General features: G+C 35.5%; 2 pseudogenes across 1 annotated transcript; both read left to right on the top strand.

Annotated features, from left to right (window-relative positions):
• Positions 1-1,370: 1,370 nt before the first annotated feature.
• On the top strand, positions 1,371-3,369 carry LOC149231963 (pentatricopeptide repeat-containing protein At1g20230 pseudogene; annotated as a pseudogene).
• A 5,359-nt stretch (positions 3,370-8,728) lies between these two features.
• Positions 8,729-9,768, top strand: LOC149231962 (cytochrome P450 76C2 pseudogene; annotated as a pseudogene). Its single transcript, XR_016248445.1, has 2 exons — positions 8,729-9,246; positions 9,400-9,768. The product of XR_016248445.1 is annotated as a cytochrome P450 76C2 pseudogene (transcript).
• The last annotated feature ends 1,331 nt before the right edge of the window (positions 9,769-11,099 follow it).

Raw genomic sequence — 11,099 nt, 5'->3', positions numbered from 1 at the left:
TTGATAACGCAAAACACTCTTTTACATGTTACATATATTGCAGCTTTTTATTATCTTGTTGATCTAAAAAAAAAAAAATGCTCCAGATTCAGTGAATGTGTATCATGCAATTGATTGCCTACCCTATTTTGCACCTAACCATTCTACATTTGCATAGCCAATTGCTTAAAGACTTCCATTTTTTTTCAAACCAGATGCCAAAGATAAATGTGCCTATGATATTTTGTCGCACTTAACAGTCTAGGTTCAATATAACAAACAATAGTTGATCAAAGAGATAATATCAAGCATAAGAAGGATAATATAAAAGAATCCATAGAAATAAATAATATATAATTTGACAGTTAAGAATGACCTTCGTGATAATGTGTATGCACATTGTAAGGTCACAAGATGAAGAGTTCTCAAAGACCTTTCTAGGGCACTTTTTTCTGGTGTACTTGTTGGTTATAATATTCCAATTTAGGAAATGACCCAAAATAGCACCGTAAATGTTCAATTCAGAAATATTCAGCGAAATACCATTGACTAGGGTGCTAAACAATGGGTTGATAGAAAATATAATCTTAGTCAATGAACAGAAACTAGTTTTACTAGGGAGCAAAATTCAGAGTTACAATGTCATGGAATTCAACACCCGGAACAAGCTCCAACTAATAAAAAAAATTGACTAGCTGGTAGATAAGCCTCTATAATAAATTCTTCCTCAATCCACTGAAAATAACCAGCATGTCCTTAGCACATAAATAAGTCTAAAATGCAGAACAGAACATCCCTTTTTCTGATCAGAAAGATAGCCACCAATACATGTAATTAGTATGTTCTTTGATGCACAAAAACTGAGATGAACTCTGGAAGTTTAGGCTGAGCGAATGAGAGTGCAGTGATCAATCCGGCTTCCATGGAATGTGGATATTTAAACCTCTTAAAATTTCCCATGATTCAATTTGAGAATTACTATTTTGGAAAACGGTTTTTCCCAAAAATATAAGGAGGCAAAATTTTTTTTTTTTTTTTTTTGCCTGCTAGCTATTGTTGGATGGAACTTGTAGCAGGACAATCTACTTTGCTTATTTGAAGGTTTTGTAATATAAAAACATGTTTGTAAACCTGAATTTCTGTATTTGTACAGCAGAAATCAAAATATCGATGTGATGTTAAGGTGAAGGTGAAGTTTGAAACAGCAAGATAAGGCTTCATGAAGGATATCAACAAGTGGAAAATGGTTTGTCATCTATTGTTGCATTGCATATTTTATTCAAATTTGTTCTTGCAATAGTGTTAAATTATGAAGTGGATTTTAGTTCAACAACTTGTTAAGTAATGGTGTAGTGATGCTTTTTGCAGCCAAGAAGCAGCTCACAGTTCAAGTAATGGAATTGTGAGATGTACCCAAACAGGGCTCTAAACCAAATGCAACAGGAAGGACAAAGTGGAGACAGTTACACCTTTCCAATCGTCCTCAAGGCATGCATTGAGATTGCGGCTCTGGAGCATGGCGAGGAAATTCACAAGTCAGTAGTCAGAGGTGGACTAGAGTTGCATGTCAATGTGGCTAATGCCCTTATATCCATGTATTGGAAATGTAGGAGAATTGAGAATGCACGCCAAGTGTTTGACAAAATGTCTGTGCAAGATGCAGTTACATGGAACACTATGATTGCAGGGTATTTCGAAATTGGGAATTGTGAAGAGGCCGGAAAGCTATTTGATGAAATGCAGATGGGAAAGTCGAAAACTGATGTGATAACTTGGAGCGCGATGATATCCGGGTATGAGCGGAATGGTCATGACAATGATGCAGTGAGGTCTTTCTCTAAAATGCAGCTGGCTGGTGTGAAAGCCAATTCAGTCACTATTGCCAATGTTCTCGCTTCTTGTACAGATTTAGCAGCGCTGCAACGGGGCAAGGAAATCCATAACCATATGATAAAAATGGATTTGAATCATATGTTTTTGTGGGGAATGCATTGATTCACATGTATGTAAAATGCGGAAAATTGGATGACGCATACGAAGTGTTTTCCAATATGCCAGAGAGAGATCTGATCTCATGGAATGTAATAATTTCATGTTATGCATTGAACGGATATTTTGATGAGGCGTTGGGAGTCGGGACACTTTGATCAACTACAAATGACTGGAATGAACCCAAATGTAATTACATGTAGTGTAGTGATTGCAGGGTATACTCAATTCGATCATAGTGTTGAAGCCTTGAAAAGGCTCTTTAGTTGAATGCAACTTGCAGAGGTGAAGCCTGACTCTATTACCATAGCAATTAGTTGCCTCCATGCGCTGACTTGGTGACTCTGCAGCGTGGTAAGGAGCTTCATAACTACACAGTAAGAAATCATTCAGAGTCAAATGTCATTGTGGGGAATGCTTTTATAGACATGTATGCCAAATGTGGAAGTTTAGAATGCGCACACAATATGTTTGACAAAATGGTTGAAAGAGATGTGATATTTTGGAATGCAATTATTGCAGGGTATCGAATGAATGGGCACGGGGAGGATACCCTGGAAATTTTTTCTTGTAATGCAATTGGCAGGCATTAAGCTAGACCATATCACCTTCATTGCTGTTTTGTCTGCATGCAGTCATGCTGGGCTTGTGGATGAAGTTTGGAGATATTTTGATTGCATGACTCAGGAGTATGGTATCTTTCCCCAGGTTGAGCACTATCCCTGCATGGTTGACATCCTTGGTCGTGCTGGGCAGTTGGATGAGGCATACAACCTAATCAAAAGGATGCCACAAAAACCTAATGCTTGTGTATGGTGGCCTTGCTTGGTGCATGCAGAAAACATTACAACATAGAGCTAGCAGAATGTGTTGCGAAACACCTTTATCAGCTGGAGCCTAAAACCACTGGAAACTATATTCTGCTATCAAATATTTATGTTGCATCTTGCAGGTGGGAAGATGCAGCAAAAGCAAGAACACTGATGAAGGATAGAGGTTTAAACAAGAAGCCGGGATGCACATGGATTGAGGTCAAGAACAAACTTTATCTTCACACCCACAGTTAAATGAAATCTATTTGACGTTAAACAGTTTGGCTGGGCAAATGAAAGCAGAAGGCTATGTGCCAGACACAAATTTTGCATTGCATGATGTGGACGAGGAGGAGAAGGAACACATCCTTTATGGTCATAGCGACAAGCCATCCATTGATTTTGGTCTTATGAGCACACCCCCTGGGATGTCTATCAGGATCACCAAAACCTTCGAGTATGTGGTGATTGCCACAATGCAACTAGATTTATTTCCAAAATTGTTGGGTGAAAAAAAATCATTGTAAGGGATTGGAACCGTTTCCATCATTTTGAAGATGGCTTATGTTCTTGTGGGGATTATTGGTGAAGTTAATTGGAAGAGGTGACAATGATGAGATTACTCGGGTAAATTTTGCCTTGCGCTTGTTGCCAGGCAATGGGTACCCCTTTATTCAGAATTGCAATCTTGGAAATTGAAGCATAATGATATTCCAATGCAAGAGATTCAATCATGCAGGTTCGGTGACTTGACGGACATAACTTATTTTGGGGAGACAGGGTTATTGCCATTGTTTCAAGGATCTGCCTCATTCTGCGAGGTTTATTGATAATTGCAGAATGAGAGAGGCAACATGATCGGCATATGCCATATCAACTTCTGCCTTATGTTTATTCTTAGCATAAGATGTGCTAGTTTTACCGCTGAAGGCAGGTTTCGTGGGGGGGGGTTCATAATAATGACACTAGAATGCTAACAGTGCGTTTTAGTGCAATTTGTGAGTTTAGAAACATGAACAACAGCACAGTTGCATATGGCAAATCTAGAAATTAGATTTCGACTTTTGTGGTGATGGGTTAATAAAACTGCAGTAACATCTCTTTATCCACTGAGGGTAAAGAATTCTTCATTTTCTACTTTCTCCATTATCTAGATACAATGAAATTTGGGTACCGAATTTTTTTTGGTCAGTTATGACTCAAACAAAGTGAAAAGTCCACAAACATCCTTTTCACCTTGTACAAGGGAACAAGTAATATATGAAAGTTAAGAGATTAAAGAACTTACCACTGTCATGAGATCAACCCTTCACATACTTGTCAAGGAATCTCCACTAATTCAATATAAGCATCTTTACAAACTAGGAATAGGTTTCTAAAGTTGCATTGCACTTTCAAAGTACTGTGTAGAAGGGCCTGGTCCTAATTTCTAGGATAAGCGATAAGAACATTGGATAACTCATAATCACCTTTATGGGAAGCCCAATAGCATCTATCAGGTATCCATGACCTTCTATACTTTATGTATTGAAATGCAGATATTTGTGGGTTGTTCCTAAGAAGCTCCTTAATCTTATCTTCTAAGAGGCCAAACTTGTTAATTGCTTCAATTTATTTTCCAAAAATTCATGTGATTTAGACATAATTGTTTAAGAATATCGAAGAAAAAAAATTAAAAAAATTGAGGGTTTTGTCAATACCCTTTTGTTTATCTAATACATCGGTAGTGGATGGTGTACATCGATAGGAATGATCATAGGTTAACAATTTTAAAAACAAATATATGTACAAGAAATTTAAAATAAATTTTATTGAAATTATTAGGGTCATAGTTATATACATATATTATTGAAAATAGTGCAATTGAACTACCTGAAATTATGTCAATATTATTCCTTTATAATTATACTGAGCACTTATCATCCAAGTTACGATAATTTAAATTACAAGACTTCCATAAGTTGGATACATAATCTTTAATACATAAGCGCACCCATGTTCAGCTTCTTCTTTTTTTTCCCATATACCTCCAACGGTCGTTGCTTAGTATTTGTCATATAATTATTTGGACATTGGCTTGGCTCTATATGGCCCTTATTGGAAGCATTTGCGTAAATTTTTGCATACAATACCTCAAGCGATGTTATAGATAACCAAACTTAAACCTTCACAGAAAATTAGGTCTGAAAAAAAAAAAACAAAAAAAAACAAAAGAACTTGGGTTGTCATGTTGAGAAAAGCAATGGAAAAAAAAATCGTGCTTCTCCTGTAGAATATATTTGACTATATTGACAACATGAATAGCCCACACACTTTTGCACCCAGAGTGTTTTTCTAGCAACCAAGCTTGTTGGCATGTATGCTTGCTCTCGAAATATGAAGTATGCACGTTAGGTGTTTGATAACATTCCCAAGCAAAATGTTTTCACATAGAGTGCGACTATGTTATGTCAGGGATGGACATTGCCAGGGAGCCCTCGAGATGTATTATTAAATGCAACCAGAAGAACCAAAGCGTGGTATTGTGGTATGGCACCAGGTTTGTATGGCACAGGTCTCGGTTTCGACCCCTCGGACTGCGTATAATATACAGGCTAATACCTCAAACAAAGAACATTCCATCAAATTTACACTCGTAATCACCAATTCAACGACATAAACCCTCAAATCACAAATAATTTACAGGCTAAAACCTCATTTAAACAATGTTTCATCAAATTCGCAATTAGAATCGCCAACTCAATGATAGAAACCCTCTAACTGCATAAAATTTAGAGATTACAAACCCCAGAAAAGTCCATTTCCGTCAAATTTACACTCAAAAAGGAAATCCGACGACAAAAACCTTAAAATTTAGCAGCTACAAGCCACTAGACACTTAATTTCTGTCAAATTTAAACTCAAACTAGCAATCCGACAACAGAAACCTTCAAACTCCATAAAATATACAGATTACAATACCCTATGAAGTCAATTTCCGTCAAATTTAAACTTAAAATCGTCGTTCGAACTTCTAATTGAACATACTAGACCTATATATTTTTTTTAAATCCCCAACTGTCACTGCAGTTCGTGATTTTGGTACATTCTGTATTTAAAACTGAAAAGAATTGGCTTAGCAGTGTACCAAACTACTCCAAATGGAAGCGGTAGATTTTACGAAAATATAAATAAATAAAAGAAAAGTGGGTTTGCCGATTTTGTTCCCACTGGTGTTGAAAGTATACAAAGGGCGACTGAGAGTTATCAGCCAAAATGCACTTGAACTTCCTTTGAGGTTTCTCGTCTGCATTGGGCGCCGAGTATTTTTCTCATTGTGATGAATCACATACACAAATACAGCTAATGAAACTGCCGCCAAGCAGGAAGTAGTAAAGATTAATTTGCTATCCATTCCAATGTGGAAATTTTTTTTTTGCCCTTTTTATCTGTTCAAAGCATTCTTAGAGGCAATAAGGCAGGATTGAATCTAATGGAATATTGCTGCAGCCCATGAAAAAAATACCATGAGTACCTAGTTCAATGGGTTACGGGTTTGTTCAGGCAAGTCTAAATAAATCGAAGGCCCCTCTCAGATGGTTGTGGTATATATACTCATAAACCTCCTATCTTTTAGATGCATGTGGATCCTGCATAAACCTTCAGATCTTTTCTTTCCAAAATAGAAATGTACGCACAGTAGCATATCGATTGTTGGCATAAGAATGATCAAATCATTGTTAAGCGAAACCATTTTAAAGTCATTTGGTTTTTTTTAATAGAGGTAAAAGTTAATGTATCATTTTCAATCTAAAACAAATTGTGTATATCTATCTATCTATATATATAAGGATTACAAGTACTTAGGAGGATCACAAGTTCTTTATATTGGAATTTGGGTTTAGTGGGCTTTAGGCCTAGATTTGAACCAAAGCTCTGATACCATGTGTAAAGGCCTGTTTCCTATTATGAGAGCCTCAACCTATTATACACTAATAGATCTATTTTCCCGCTGGTTTAAAAGTTAAAAATAAAAGAACTTGTTGGTCTTCTCACATAGCTTTAAACATTTAACATCTTATCATTTTATCATAAGCAACATAAGTTAAGGTGAGCATTCTATTGATATCAACTTGACAAGAGTAGTCCATGGAAAAATATGTGTTCCGGCGGTTGATGATGATACCTTTGTCTTATAGCTCCAGCTGAATGCTCCTTCTGACCGACCCAACCGGATTTGCCTCCCAGCCAACTAGGAAACAAATTCCTAGCCCAGGAAACCTCCACAGGTTCCCTAGCCCTCCGTGCCCAAGTCCAACTAGATATAGTGTGTCCTCAAGAAGAATGTGCAAAACTAGATAATGATACTTTCCTCCTCTCAAACCCAAGAAACCTCCACAGGTTTCCAAGGTCTCCCAAAATCATAACAAGGCCAAACAATCACAACCAACCCCCACAATTCAAGCAAGACTCCAACCCCCTTTTCTTCCTTCCCCCTTCCCTTTTATACCCTCTTTCCTCAACCACCTCTCATTAATATTATTAGCTTCTCATCCATCCTTAGTTGACTTCTCTTCTCCCAAGTAAGCTAGGAGTACATTTGGAATTGTGACATGAATATAAAATTGAGAATTTAATGGGAAAGGATCATGTCTTCTCCCAAGTAAATCTGAAAAGTACATTTGGGAATGTGAAGTGTAATTACATGGAGAGGACCATGTCTTCTCCTTAGTAAATGTGAGGGTACATTGGGGAATGTGAAATGAATAAATATATATTGATGATAAGATGGAGAGGACTATGTCTTCTCCCAAGTAAATGTGAGGGTACATTGGAGAATGTGACATGAATACATATATTTTGAAATAATGGAAGGAGACCATATCCTTCATAATATTCAATTTGAGAAGGTAAGTGGAGAATTTGAATAATGGAAATCATAAATTTATATTAGACCAATATTTCTCAATATCTTCAGATAATGTAAATATTAACAAAATTTGTAGGATAAGATTTAAGTGGGGCATTACATTAGATATCAATCATCTCAGAGTTCCTGCAAAGAAGCCAAAAAATAATAATATGGAACAACTAACCTGGGCATTGATTCCAGTCAAGGGATTGCACCTGCACATCAGTGCAATACTCAACCATTTATCCTCAACCATATCTTGATTATAATTCAATTTAGCTATTTCTATAATCTTTAAATATTTAAAGATATGTTTTTCTCTCTCTGAGTGATCAAATTAATGCATAAACCTTTTTATGCAATTATCAAAATCTACATGAATTATGGAATTGTATAATTCAATTGCTTTCCTACAACACTTATATTAAGAATCATAATCCAAATAATTTGGAAACACAATCTTAGATTAATAAAATCATAATCCAAATAATTTCATATTTGCATTCAATAATTTTTATAATGAAAATTCAATCAAACCTGCAAGATAGTAATATGGCAATAAAGTTAGATGCTAAACCAAATGAAACCTAACCCTCTATGTTAAAATAAATAATATTTAAATTAAATATAATATTCTTTGATATTAAATTAAAATCTCATTCAAATATTTTTCATATCATCCGTTAAATTATATATTGAAAAAACTATTCTCTTGTCTATTCAATTATAAAAAATCAAAATTCCTCCGCCCTAGTTGCAATATAGACCAAACACAACTTAATTACAAACTCATGCAAAAGCATGTTACTTAATTCACACGTGAATCCCGTGAAAGGGGTCATCCAAAACCATGTCACGTGATTGACGTGAAAAAGCGCCAAAAAGATGATCGTTCGATATATTACTATTATAACATAATGCGTATTATTTTACCACAAAATGGCAGAAATAAGAAGTACACATTGTAAGAGTGGTATGCCGGTTTCGCTGAGTCTTGAACGTAGTATAAACCCTTTTCGTATGTTATGGTAGATACAGTTCTCTATTCATATGATAACATGATTTGCCTCATGATCTGATTTAGATGCCACTGGATTTGGATACCTCTCTGCTCTTCACGGTTGCCGATTGGTCTCCAATGGATATTGAATAGCTGTTATTCTATTCTGTTTTGGGCATCACCTCCACCATCGTAGTCTTGATGTTCGATTTGTGGAGGAGGAAAACCTACAGTAGGCTTCCTCCAGGGCCTCCAGGATGGCCGATTGTGGGAAATCTGTTGCAGTTGGGTAATAAACCCAACGAAGCTCTATTCCACCTTGCTACCAAATACGGCCCTCTCATGTCTCTCTCTCTCGGAATGAAAGCTACTGTCGTAGTCTCCTCTCCTGCCATGGCGAAACAAGTTCTGAAATCCCATGACCATGTTCTTGCAGGCCGGAGCGTCATACAATCAGCCTGGCGACAAGAAGCGAAACCATGGACGGGAGTGATGGTCCGAAGGATCTTTTGGACGCTCTGCTGGACATGAGAAGCCATGAATTTACTCTCACCGATATCAGAGGCTACTTAACTGTAACCTTTTTCATTATCTCCTTTGTGGTTATCATACAAGTCAGTCAATTTGTTTTAGTGATAGATGATATCTTATTTAAGAGTCATTGTAGTTTACTTCAGGGATAAGTATTGCCAAAATCGATTGCTCTGATGTTTATTTTCTTGTTGCAGGACATATTTGGGGCGGGAAGTGACACCACTGCGAAGACAATAGAGTGGGCGATGGCTGAACTCATATGCAATCCGGAGAAAATGAAACGAGCCCAGGCCGAGTTGGACCAGGTTGTTGGGCGCAATCGAAGGGTGGAAGAAAGTGATAACGACAGTCTCCCTTATCTCCATGCCGTGGTGAAAGAAGTTTTCAGGCTGCACACGGTAGCTCCTTTTCTTATCCCACACAGAGCAGATAGTGATTGCGAGATTGAGGGATTCTTGATTGCGGAGCAGGTGGACATGACGGAGAAGTTTGGCGTGACTATCCGAAAGGCCGTACCTTTGGAGGCAATATCGACCCCACGCTTACCGCCGTATGTTTATTAAAATGTTAAGGCATGGAGCTTTTTAATGTTGCACAAGTTTTTTTTTTGGGATTCTTGAAGCAAGAGAATTTTCATTAATCAGAATTCTGATAATTGGTTCAGGATTAATTAAAAATTTCGGAAACACGGGATATTTTTTTTAAATATTCGTTCAGAATCATACTGTTCCATGGTTGCACGTTCCATGGTTGCACCCTTTACAGCAAATAAAAATTTAAATATTCTTATCAGAATGATATTGTTTCAGTGACTACCATATACGAATGACAGCATTACCAGCCACGTGATGGTACATGAATTCTCAAAATGTAAATCCTGAACTAACCGTAAATCCTGAACTAACCATATTTTATAGACATTGCTTTAATATAGTCTGTTCTATATTTATGTCGAAAGTAATACTGAGCAATCTCTTTTGTGGAAAATTCTATCACTTCCAATATTGATCGACCTCTTAATACTACCTTTCAAATCTGAGCAAAATATTTGTGCAAAATATTTGTTTATAGAACTAGCTTTAATCTATACCTATAAATTAATATAATCGTTTATAGATCAGTTTAATTTAAATTTGTAGATTAATATTTGTTTTTTTTAACATTTTTATTTCTGTAAATTAGTTTTTATAGTGGTTTAGGTTTCTTTTAGGGTATATGAATTTAATAAAAAAATTCAGAAATTTATTAGAAAGATAAGTTAAATTATGAACTCTCCATTATTGAAATATCTTAAAGAAATAAAAGTCAAACCCACAATTTAAAATTAAAATTTCACCAAAATCGATTTCATCTTATTTCAAAAAATATTGTGTTTTTTGTTTTAATAATAATAAAATCAAACATTTAAAACTACTCCTATTTTAAATAACTATAACTATTTTAAATAACTATAACAGGGTTATAATTATGTTTAGAAAATAAATTATGTTTGGAAAATAAGTGTTATAATTATGTTTAGAAAATAAATTATATTTAGAAAATAATGAAAATTTTGGTAAGATTTTCAAAAATGTGATAAAAATTTTTCAAAATCTAAATTACAAGTATCCAACTTTAAAATTTTAAATATCCTCAATTTTTTAAGAATACTAAATCTATTTCCACTATAAAAATAAGTGTGAATTCTCACTTACATAATTAAATTTCTTAATTTAAAAAAAAATGTACTCGAAATCAGTATACAACTTCTCTAAAATAAAACTTGGTCGTTCCTTTATTCGCAGCATTGGTGTTTTAATCTTCAACTAATTTCAACCTGCCCGTTGTTTCTTCTTGTACCGTTAAAACGTGCTTAAATTAAACTTCTATCTTTGACCAGCGTTTAACCTGCTAC

The sequence above is a fragment of the Pinus tabuliformis genome, chromosome J (assembly GCF_031772625.1).
Source record: "Pinus tabuliformis cultivar Carrire ecotype Pingquan chromosome J, CPIR1, whole genome shotgun sequence".
NCBI lineage: Eukaryota > Viridiplantae > Streptophyta > Pinopsida > Pinales > Pinaceae > Pinus > Pinus tabuliformis.
Note: the sequence above shows the minus strand (reverse complement) of the source record. Positions and strands in the feature narration are given on the sequence as shown.